We start from the raw sequence: 12350 nt of genomic DNA, 5'->3' as shown, positions 1-12350 counted from the left end.
GCTTTGTCTATTCAGGGTCTTTTCTGGTTTCATACATATTTTAGAATTGTTTGTTCTAGCTCTGTGAAGAATGCTGGTGTTATTTTGATAGGGATTGCATTAAATATGTAGATGGCTTAGGGTAGTATTGACATTTTAACAATATTTGTTCTTCCAATCCATGAGTATGGAATGTTTTTCAATTTTGTTGTGTCTTTTTCTATTTCTTTCATAAGATTTCTATAGCTTTCAGTGTATAGATATTTTACCTCTTTCATTAGGTTTATTCCTACATATTTTATTGGTTTTGGTGCAATCGTAAATGGGATCTATTCCTTGATTTCTCTTTCCACTGCTTCATTATTGGTGTATATAAAGGCAAAAATTTTCTGTACATTGATTTTATATCCTGAAACTTTGCTGAATTCATGTATCAATTCTAGCAGTTTTTTGATTGAGTCTTTTGGGTTTTCCATGTCATCTGTGTAGAGTGAACATTTGACTTCTTCCTTGCCAATTTGGAAGACTTTTATTTCTTTATGTTGTCTGATTGCTGAAGGTAGGACTTACAACACTATGTTGAATAGCAGTGGTGAGAGTGAACATCCTTGTGTGTTCCTGACCTTAGGGGACAGCTCTTAGGTTTTCCCCACTGAGGATACTAGCTGCGGGTCTTTCACATATGGCCTTTATGATCTTGAGTTATGTCCCTTCTATCTCTACTTTGTTAAGGGGTATTATCAAGAAAGGATGCTGTAGACTGGCCAACATGGCAGAGAAGTAGGGAGATCCATACTTCCCGCATCTCTCAAACAAAGAAGTATAGAAGCCAAAGGATTTTGAACACCAAAGGCTGGGAGGAAAAGAGACTGATTCTACTAGGAAGAAAATGGGAAAGCTGGAAAAAAGATAGGGCTACTCCAAGGAAGACATCATTGCACACCTGGTGGAGGGTGCAAAATATCACTATGAATAAGGTAATAAAATAACCAAAGTCACAACAACACAGAGCAAGTAACAATCTCCGGAAAAACACCTCCTCAAGGGCCAGGTCCCAGACAGTGTATGACCCTCCTTTAATATAGCAGCGCTCTCAGGTGCAGAGCATGCAACAAGCTTTTAAAACACATAAGGGACAGAAAACTAGCCAAAATGATGAAACGGAAGAATTCTCCTCAAAAGAAATTCCAGAAAGTAGTGATAGCTAAAGAATTGATCAAAACCAATTTAAGCAATATAACTGAACAAGAATTTAGAATAATAGTCATAAAATTAATTGCTGGGCTTGAAAAAAAGCATGGAGGACAGCAGAGAATCTACTGCTACAGAGATAAAGGAATTAAAAAAATAGTCATGATTAATTTAAAAATGCTATAAATAAGGTGCAAAATAAAATGGAGGCAGCCACAGTGCGGATTGAAGAGGCAGAGGGGAGAATAGGTGAATTAGAAGATAAAATTATGGGAAAAAAGGAAGCTGAGATAAAGAGAGATAAAAAAAAATCCAATAGTATGAGGGGAGAATTAGAGAACTAAGTGATGCAATCAAATGGAACAATATCCATATCATAGAAATTCCAGAAGGAGAAGAGAGAGAGAAAGGGGCGTAAGGTGTACTTGAACAAATCATAGCTGAGAACTTCCCCGAGCTGGGGAAGGAAACAGGCATTGAAATCCAAGAGGCACAGAGAACTCCCTGCAGATGTAACTTGAATCAATCTTCTGCATGACATATCCTAAGGAAACTGGCAAAATACAAGGATAAAGAGAGAATTCTGAAAGAGGGTAGGGATAAACAGGCCTTAACATACAAAGGTAGACACATAAGAGTAGTAGCAGACCTATCTACTGAACTTGGCAGTCCAGAGAGGAATGGCAGAAAATCTTCAATGTGATGAACAGAAAAATATATGCAGCTGAGAATCCTTTATCCAGCAAGTCTGTCATTCAGAATAGAAGGAGAGATAAAGGTTTTCCCAAACAAACAAAAACTGAAGGAATTCATCACCACTAAGCCAGCCCTACAAGAGATCCTAAGGGGGACTCTGTGAGTGAAATGTTGCAAGGACCAAAGGGTACCAGAGACATCACTACAAGCATGAACCTACATATAACACAATGACTCTAAAGCCATATCTTTCAATAATAACACCGAATGTAAACGAACTAAATGCTCCAATCAAAAGACATAGGGTATCAGAATGGATAAACAAGCAAGACCCATCAATTTGGTGTCTACAAGAGACTCATTTCAGACCTGAGGACACCTTCAGATTGAAAGTGAGGGGATGGGGAACTAACTATCAAGCTACTGGAAGTCAAAAGAAAGCTGGAGTAGCCATACTTATATCAGACAAACTAGACTTTAAATTAAAGGCTGGAACAAAAGATGAAGAAGGGCATTATATAATAATTACAGGGTCTATCCATCAGGAAGAGCTAACAATAATAAATGTCTATGCATCAAATTTGAAAGCAGCAAAATATATAAAACAGTTAATCACAAACATAAGCAATCTTATTGATAAGAATGTGGTAATTACAGGAGACTTTAATACTCCACTTACAACAATGGATAGATCATCTAGACAGAGAATCAATACAGCAACAAGGGCCCAGAATGATACACTGGATCAGATGGACTTGACAGATATATTTAGAATTCTGCATCCCAAAGCAACAGAATATATTTTCTTCTCGAGTGCACATGGAACATTCTCCAAGATAGATCACATACTGGGTCACAAAACAGCCTTTAATAAGTATAAAATAATTTATATCATACCATGCACACTTTCAGATCACAATGCTATGAAACTTGAAATCAACCACAGGAAAAAGTCTGGAAAACCTCCAAAAGCATGGAGGTTAAAGAATATCCTACTAAAGAACAAATGGGTCAACCAGGCAATTAGAGAAGAAATTTAAAAATACATGGAAGCAAATGAAAATGAAAATACAACCATCCAAACACGTTGGGATACAGCGAAGGCAGTCCTGAGAGGAAAATACATTGCAATCCAGGCCTATCTCAAGAAACAACAAAAACCCCAAAGACAAAATCTAACAGAACACTAAAAGAAATAGAAGCAGAACAGCAAAGACACCTGAAACCCATCAGAAGAAGAGAAATAATAAAGATCAAAGCAGCAATAAACAATATAGAATCTAAAAAAGACTGTAGAGCAGATCAATGAAACCAAGAGTTGGTTTTTTGAAAAAATAAACAAAATTGATAAACCTCTAGCCAGGCTTCTCAAAAAGAAAAGGTAGATGATGCAAATAGATTAAATCATAAATGAAAATGGAATAATTACAACCAATCCCTCAGAAATACAAGAAATTATCATGGAATACTATGAAAAATTATGTGCCAAAAAACTGGACAACCTGAAAGAAATGGACAAATTCCTAAACACCCACACACTTCCAAAACTCAAATGGGAAGAAATAGAAAATTGGAACATATCCATAACTAGTGAAGAAATTGAATCACTTATCAAAAAATCTCCCAACCAATAAGAGTCCTGGACCACATGCCTTCCCTGGGGAATTCTACCAGACAATTAAAGCACACATGATACCTATCCTTCTCAAGCTGTTCCAACAAATAGAAAGAGAAGGGAAACTTCCAGACTCATTCTATGAAGCCAGCATTACTTGGACTCCCAAACCAGACAGAGACCCAGAAAAAGAAAAAAAAAAAAAAAGAACTACAGGCCAATATCCCTGACTAATATGGATGCAAAAATTATCAACAAGACACTAGCAAATCAAATTCAATAGCATATAAAAAGAATTATACACCTTGATCAAGTGGGATTCATTCCTGGGATGCAGGGCTGGTTCAACATTCACAAATCAATCAATGTGATACATCACATTAATAAAAGAAAAGAACCATATGATCCTGTCAATCGATGCAGAACAAGCATTTGACAAAATTCAGCATCTTTCTTAATAAAAACCCTCGAGAAAGTCGAGATAGAAGGAACGTACTTAAACTCATAAAAGCCATTTATGAAAAGCCCACAGCTAATATCCTCAATGGGGAAAAAAATGAGCTTTCCCCCTGAGATCAGGAACATGACAGGGATGTCCACTCTCACTGCTGTTGTTTCACACAGTGTTGGAAGTTCTAGCATCAGCAATCAGACAACAAAAGGAAATCAAAGACATCAAAATTGGCAAAGATGAAGTTAAGCTTTCGCTTTTGCAGATGACATGATACTATACATGGAAAACCCGATAGACTCCACCAAAAGTTTGCTAGAACTGATACATGAATTCAGGAAAGTAGCAGGATACATAATTAATGTACAGAAATCAGTTGCATTTTTATACACCAATAATGAAGCAACAGAAAGACAAATAAAGAAACTGATCCCATTTTCAATTGCACCAAAAATCATAAAATACCTAGGAATAAACCCAACCAAGGATGTAAAAGATGTGTATGCTGAAACCTATAGAAAGCTTATGAAGGAAATTGAAGATACTAAGAAATGGAAAAAACATTCTGTGCTCCTGGATTGGACGAATAAATATTGTTAAAATGTCAATACTACCCAAAGCTATCTACACATTCAATGGATTCCCAATCAAAATTGCACCAGCATTATTCTCAAAGCTAGAACAAACAATCCCAAAGTTTGTATGAAACCATAAAAGATCCTGAATAGCCAATGTAGAAGAGGAAAAACCAAATGGAAGGCATCATAATCCCAGACTTTAGCCTCTACTGCAAAGCTGCAATCATCAAGAGAGTATGGTAATGGCACAAAAACAGACACATAGACCAATGGAATAGAATAGAGAACCCAGAATTGACCCACAAATGTATGGCCAACTAATCTTTGACAAAGCAGGAAAGAGTATCCTATGGAAAAAAGACAGTCTCTTTAACAAATGCTGCTGGGAGAACTGGACAGCAACATGCAGAAGGTTGAAACTAGACCACTTTCTGACACCATTCACAAAAATAAACTCAAAATGGATAAAGGACCTGAATGTGAGACAGGAAACCATCAAAACCCTAGAGAAGAAAGCAGGAAAATACTTCTCTGACCTCAGCTGCAGCAATTTCTTGCTCGACACATCTTCAAAGGCAAGAGAATTAAAAGCATAAATGAACTATTGGGATCTCCTTAAGATAAAAAGCTTCTGCACTGAAAAGGAAACAATCAAAACTAAATGGCATCGAATGGAATGGGAAAAGATTTTTGCAAATGACATATCGGATAAAGGGCTAGTATCTAAAATCTATGAAGAGCTCACCAAATCCACACCCAAAAAAACAAATAACCCAGTGAAGAAATGGGCAGAAGACATGAATAGACACTTTTCTAAAGAAGTCATCCAGATGGCCAACAGGCACATGAAAAGATGCTCAAGTCACTCCTCATCAGGGAAATACAAATCAAAACCACTCCTGAGATACCACCTCATGCCAGTCACAGCGGCTAAAATGAACAAATAAGGAAACTATAAATGATGGAAAGGATGTGGAGAAATGGGAACTCTCTTGCACTTTGGTGGGAATGCAAACTGGTGCAGCCGCTCTGGGAAACAGTGTGGAGTTTCCTCAAAAAATTAGTAATAGAGCTACCCTATGACTCAGCAATAGCACTGCTAGGAATCTACCCAAGGGATCCAGGAGTGCTGATGCATAGGGACACTTGTACCCCAATGTTTATAGCAGCACTTTCAACAATAGCCAAATGATGGAAAGAGCCTAAATGTCCATCAACTGAGAAATGGATAAATATATTATTTATATATACAATGGAATACTACAAGGCAATGAGAAGGAATGAAATCTGGCCATTTGCAGCAACGTGGATGGAACTGGAGAGTAGTATGCTTAGTGAAAATTGTCAGTCAGAGAAAGACAGATACCATATGTTTTCACTCATATGTGGATCCTGAGAAACTTAATAGAAGACCAGCGGGGAAGGGAAGGGGGAAAAAAGTTACAGAGAGGGAAGGAGGCACACCATAACAGACTCTTAAACACTGAGAGCAAACTGAGGGTTGATGGGGTTTGGGGGAGAGGGGAAAGTGGGTGATGGGCATTGAGGAGGGCACCTGTTGGGATGAGCACTGGGTGTTGTATGGAAACCAATTTGACAATAAATTATGTGTATGAAAGGACGCTGTATTTTGTCAAATGTATTGTGAGGATCATATGGTTCTTATCCTTTCTTTCATTAATGTGATGTATCACATTGATTGATTTGTGGATGTTTAACCAGCCCTGCATCCCAGGAATAAATCCAACCTGATCATGGTGAATAATTCTTTTAATTTATTTTTGGATCTGGTTTCTAGTAAAGAGTGGTAACAGTGTTAACGGAGCTTGGGAATTAGGAGTCACAGGTCTGAGATGCCTGTGACTTCTGGTCACTTCTCTTTCTAAATAATCCTGTCAATTACAGCTCTAAAATACAATTTCAATCATGCTATTTCTCTGCTCTAAAAACTTTCTGTTTTTAATTTTTTTTTAAGGTGAGATCATGACCTGAGCTGAAGTCAGATGCTTACCTGAGTGAGCCACCCAGGCGCCCCTCTAAAAACTTTCAATGATTCTCCATTTGAATCAAGTTTAAATTCCTCAGCCAGGCATAAAAGGTCCTTTATGGTTTGTGACCAGCCTTATTCACTTAGCAAATATTTACTAAGAGACTCTATCTGCCAGGATCTGTACTAAATACCAAGGACACACACAAAAAACCTCTTTCTGAAGATCTCATATTCAACCTGTCTAGCACCATTCTCTGTCACTTTGTTCCCCCCTCTTTTCTTCCATTCAGGAGCCAAACACACTGGATTACCCACCATTCTGTGACTTCTGGACACCTGTCTGCTGATCTCTCAAACCTCACCACCCATTCCTCTCACCGTTCTCCAGTTGAAATTCTATGTCTTTTCTGAATCTCCAGACTCAGTTCATCAAAGCAGATAGGAGGATTAGTCTTGAATTAATGAGGCATGTCTATTGCTTTTATTATGCCATTCAGTCATTCATTTCACAAATAGTTATTGAGCAACAATTGTGTGCCATTTACTATGTCAGGTGCTGGAAACATACAATGGTCTTTGCCCTTGTGGAGCTTACATTCTAGTGGAAATATTAATAAAATTCTCTGGTTTATACAAGTGAAAGAATGTGCTTTCTTTCTTTCCCTAACAGAGATAAGCCGATATGGAATGATTCCCATTGCTTATGCCCTTGATTACTCATACTAGTGGGTGAAGCAGAACAGTAGTTCTCTGACTTGGTCACACATCAGAATCACCTAGAGACTTTTATAACAGTAATGACTCTTCAGTCCCACTCCACATTTGCTCAATCAGAATATCTGGTGGTGGTAGCCAAGAATTCATGGTTTTAACAAGTCTCCCAGTAATATAGATGCACTGACAGGTTTTGAAACCACTAGACCAAAACAATAGCAACCCAAAATTTACATCTCAAAGACTAGGATAATTTCTGTAAAATGTCTCATAAAGCTTTTGGGACCAACATAAAGATGTCAGTTTTCAATGTTGCCATGTGAGGACATGTATCATCAGTAGGAAATAATATTTTAATAATGAAATAATGAAAATTTAGAAGGGCCATAGTCTTTTACTAAGAAGACTATCTCAGGAAATGTCAGTAGGCAACAATTTTTCTCATGTGTCTACTGATGAAAATGTCAGACTATCATGGATCTGCAGATTAGTGCTTGGGATTCACTACACTATATGACCTTTGAAAGCCCTTTGATCCCTGACATTCTCTATTTTAGGCCAAAGGTATTTCCTTGTTTTGGGCCTCTTCTATTCTCAAATAGAATTTTTCTGGCTAGAGCAGAATTCAGTAGGTCATTCTCATTATCCCCCTCCTCTGTGCTTAACTCATCCTAACTACTTGGGAATGGATGATGTCTTGAGAGCTTTCTCGAGAAAGTGAGTACATATTTTTTTCCTCCTTTACTCACTTTCCTTTATTCATCTCCTCATACCTTCATTCATATGAGGGTAGCTTAAGAGTTGTGATGACACAGCACCACCTTGAATCCAAGAGCCAAGTGAGATTGATTGTGAAAAGGAGACAAGGTGCTCTAGTAGTGGCCAAAGACATCCAAAAACAGAGACGACTTAGGTTTTATTCTCCATAATCAGGTTATACCACTAATAGGAACTCATATTACTGGGAAATGAATTTGAATATTGACACATTCTGATGGGCAAAGTGGAGGCTTGGAAAGGAAAAGATATTGGATGTATCCTGATTTCAGCTTGAGCCAATGGTTATTCATAATAATAGGTACATTAAAAACAAATCAATTGGCCATATGCATGGATCCTGCTTCCTGAATGCCAAGGAAACAATTCTGCTCAATGGTTGGTGTATTATTAGAACAAGCTTAGAGGGGAAAAGACGGCAGTAGCAGCAGAGCATTACAGGAAAGAATGAGATAGGAAATACTTAACCTTTTGAGGGCCAGCACGGAATAGCAAAGCTTGAAGTGAGAGAAAAGATTAAATGGATTAGTTTCTTGATTATATCCAAGGGAGAAATGGAATGGGGTTTTTAATCCTTTTATTAATTTATTCATTTTTATTCATTCAAGAGATATTTATTGAGAGGCTACTAGATGCTAAACATTGTGCTAAACCCTAGTTTAAAAGTTTCCTGTTCTGTGGCACCTGATTGGTCAGTCTGTTAAGCGTCTGACTTTGGCTCAGGTCATGATCTAGCGGTTGGTGAGTTGAAGCTCTGTGCTAACAGCTCAGAGCCTGGAGCCTGCTTCAAATTCTGTGTCTCCCTCTCTCTCTCTCTCTCTTTACCCCTCCCCCATTCATGTTTTCTCTCTCTCTCTCTCTCTCTCTCTCTGTCAACAATAAATAAACATTAAAAAAAAATTTTTAAGGGGCGCCTATGTGGCTCAGTAGGTTAAGCTTCTGACTTCAGCTCAGGTCATGATCTCACGATTCGTGGGTTTGAGCCACACATCGGGCTCTGTGCTGACAGCTTGGAACCTGGAACCTGCTTTGGATTCTGTGTCTCCCTCTGTCGCTGCCCCTCTTCCGCTTGTGCTCTGTCCCTCTCTCAAAAATAAATAAACATTAAATAATTTTTTAAAAAAATTTTTAAGTTTCCTATCCTGAGAAGTGGAACCCTTGTATGGCTGGAACAGAGGTGTCTCAGGTGTATGGTTGCAATGCAGTGTAAAGAGTCGGCCTTCACTCATTTTCCCCTCTCCCCCACCCCCCATCATCAACCCTCAGTTTGTCCTCTGTATTTAAGAGTCTTTTATGGTTTGCCTCCCTCCTTCTCTCTCTGTTTGTAACTATTTTTCCCCCTCCCTTCCCCCATGGTCTTCTGTTAAGTTTCTCAAGTTCCACATATGAGTGGAAACATATGATATCTGTCTTTCTCTGACTGACTTATTTCACTTAGCATAATACCCTTCAGTTCCATCCGCATTGCTGAAAATGGCAGGATTCCATTCTTTCTCATTGTCAAGTAGTGTTCCATTGTATATATAAACCACATCTTCTGGCATTGAGGAGGGCACTTGTTGGGATGAGCACTGGGTGTTGTATGTAAGCAATGAATTACGGGAATCTACTCTCAAAACCAAGAGCACACTGTATCCACTGTATGTTAGCCAACTTAACAATAAATTATATTTAAAAAAAAAAAAAGAATGGACCTTGCCTGTGTTGCATCTCAGTGTCCTTTCATAGATTGTAACTCCCTGAACACAGGGTCAACATTATTTATTTTTGTATCCTTAGCGTTTAACATGATGCCTGATACAAAAAAGGTGCAATCAACCAATCAATCAATTTAGTTACTTCAACTAACAAAATCCATACACAATAAGGATGAGGCTCATCTTTCAGGCTTGTCATGAGGATTAGCAATAAAATGCGGGAAGCACCTAGCATAGTACCTGGCATGTAGTAGGCACTCAATAAATGTTAACATGTAGTTTGTGGTCAATTAATGTTAACAGCAAGATGGTTTGAAGATTGCCTTCACTGAAAAAAAAAGAAGAAAACAATTTACTATGTTATTTGGCATTGGTTCAGTTCCAAAATGTAGAAAAAACATAGACTGTCAGAGCTGGAAGGGACCTTCCACAAAGTCCAAACTCCTCATTTTACAGATGAGAAAACTGAAGCCTGTAGAAGGAAAAAGACTTAAGGTGCCATCTAAATTATCTAAGATTTTTCTTCCAATTACCTCAAATCCTGGTGGAAGGCAATATGATATATAAGTATACATATAAGGTAGGGGCATCATTTTACAATTGACAGAGAATAACATTACATCATTTGTCCAAGGACTTATGATTCACACTGTGGCTGTCTGGCTCCAGAGTCTGTTATTTTAACCACTACAATTTTCTATCACAGAACTTATAAAATTATATTGAAACTACCCATTTAACATGTCTTCCCACTAGAGTCTAAGCTCTTTGAGGGAGTGACACTGTTTTATTTCTGCTGTGTATAGATATTCATTCATTTAACAAATATTTATTGAGCAACTATTATACACTAGGACTTGCTAGCCCTAAAGAACAGGCTGTATCTTTTTTTTTTTTTAATTTTTTTTTCAACATTTATTTATTTTGGGGACAGAGAGAGACAGAGCATGAACGGGGGAGGGGCAGAGAGAGAGGGAGACACAGAATCGGAAACAGGCTCCAGGCTCCGAGCCATCAGCCCAGAGCCTGATGCGGGGCTCGAACTCACGGACCGCGAGATCGTGACCTGGCTGAAGTCGGACGCTTAACCAACTGCGCCACCCAGGCGCCCCCAGGCTGTATCTTTAAAGCTGGGTTATCTAGCTCTGCGGTACTGTTGATATTCATTTCCCTTTTGCTATAATATCCTTCCCTTTACTATTGTCTTTTTGAACATTTCAGCTTAGTCTCTCTGTCCTATGGAGCAAACAGTTCTGTGCCCATGCTTGGGTTAGGTTGTTAAAGGAGAATAATTAGTGAGAAACTTCAGGAGGAAAGTGCAATATCAGAAGCATGATAAGAACTAGGAGTTTCCCACCACATGGAGAAGGTTCTTTCAATAAAGACTTTGGGGAATTACATTTGGTAGGTATTTTGTTTTGTTCAATTTAGGAAGTGCTCTGGTCTTACAATATCTTTTGCTTGCCTCCTCCCATTTGGACCTCTAAGAATTCACAATCTAGCTAGAGAAGTAAGTCATATATATATATATATATATATGGTAAGATAACTTCCCAAGCACCAAGTCAGTGGTGGAAACACTAACTGCTGAAAAGATCATAGGACAACAAGGTGAGGGAAACTTGAGGGGTGGAGCAGGGTGTGTTTCAGTGTAGCAGAGGGAAACTAGGAGTAGACAATGTGTTTCTGCACTCCCAGATATTGCCTGGTCCACCTCTTTTGGGGGTGACTTCTCAGACTCCAAGATAGCCACAGACCTAGAGCCTTTAGGGACCCTAAAACCCTTGTATAGAAAGTTTCTGGAGAGTAAGAGACAGAAAAAATAAACCGTGGTGTGCCTTGAGGCCAGAACCAGGTATCAGCAACTGAATTAGAAGAGAGTGACTGGTATGCTCTGGCCCAGGGGCCAAGTTTCAAGTCCAACTTGCTGACCCTGCAGATAAAGAAAGCCAGTTAAAGGGCAGGAAAACATTATTCAAATGGATCAGGGGCAAGGATGCAAGGGGCAGGGGTAGGGGCAAGGGAGTTGAGGGTAAGGACAAAGAAGAGGCAGTTTATTTTCCTCCAGTACATATTTACGGAGTTCCTTCTGTGCTTGATTAAACTCAGTTTTTCCAGGGCTTCTTTTTGGATGAGGGAAGGAACAAGGAGGAGGAATGTATTTTGTTAAAACTTTCTGAGACCTGGAGATTTTAACCTATTTGTCTAAAGAAATGCTGTGAGTGGGACCAGGACCCCTGTCTCTTAGGTCCTTAACCGCAGGACATTTCTCCATGCCATACTACTTCCTATTATGTCATTCAACTGCTTAAAAATCTCAGATGATTCCCTACTGTCTAAAGAATAAAGTCCAAACTCCTGAGCTGCCACATTGGGCCCCTCATTTTTCAGACCTTGTTCAACTCTCCATTAGTTCCTGAGCCACTTCCCACAATGAGATTTAAACCCAAGCAGAATAGAGCTCTTTCCTACCTCACTGACCCCAAATGCCCTTGTCTCCCTTTTTGCAACCTTTCTTATCCAAATTGAAATAATTTTACCATTAACACTTACATACCCACCCCTGGATTCTACAATTAACAGTTTTACTATATTTGCTTTAACACATATTTGTCCATCTAACTCTCCATTGATCCATCAATCCATCTTTTTAATGCACTTC

At 38.6% G+C, this 12350-nt stretch overlaps 1 protein-coding gene across 1 annotated transcript in view; it reads right to left on the bottom strand.

Moving 5' to 3' along the window:
* SLC16A2 (solute carrier family 16 member 2) overlaps positions 1–11929 on the bottom strand; it is a 154168-nt gene extending 142239 nt beyond the window's left edge. Inside the window, exon 1 of the mRNA XM_047848217.1 lies at positions 11924–11929. The gene's annotated coding sequence lies outside the window, so the exon portion shown is untranslated. The remainder of the gene's footprint in view (positions 1–11923) is intronic.
* Positions 11930–12350: the final 421 nt, after the last annotated feature.

The sequence above is a fragment of the Prionailurus viverrinus genome, unplaced genomic scaffold (genome assembly GCF_022837055.1).
Source record: "Prionailurus viverrinus isolate Anna unplaced genomic scaffold, UM_Priviv_1.0 scaffold_55, whole genome shotgun sequence".
Lineage (NCBI taxonomy): Eukaryota > Metazoa > Chordata > Mammalia > Carnivora > Felidae > Prionailurus > Prionailurus viverrinus.
Note: the sequence above shows the minus strand (reverse complement) of the source record. Positions and strands in the feature narration are given on the sequence as shown.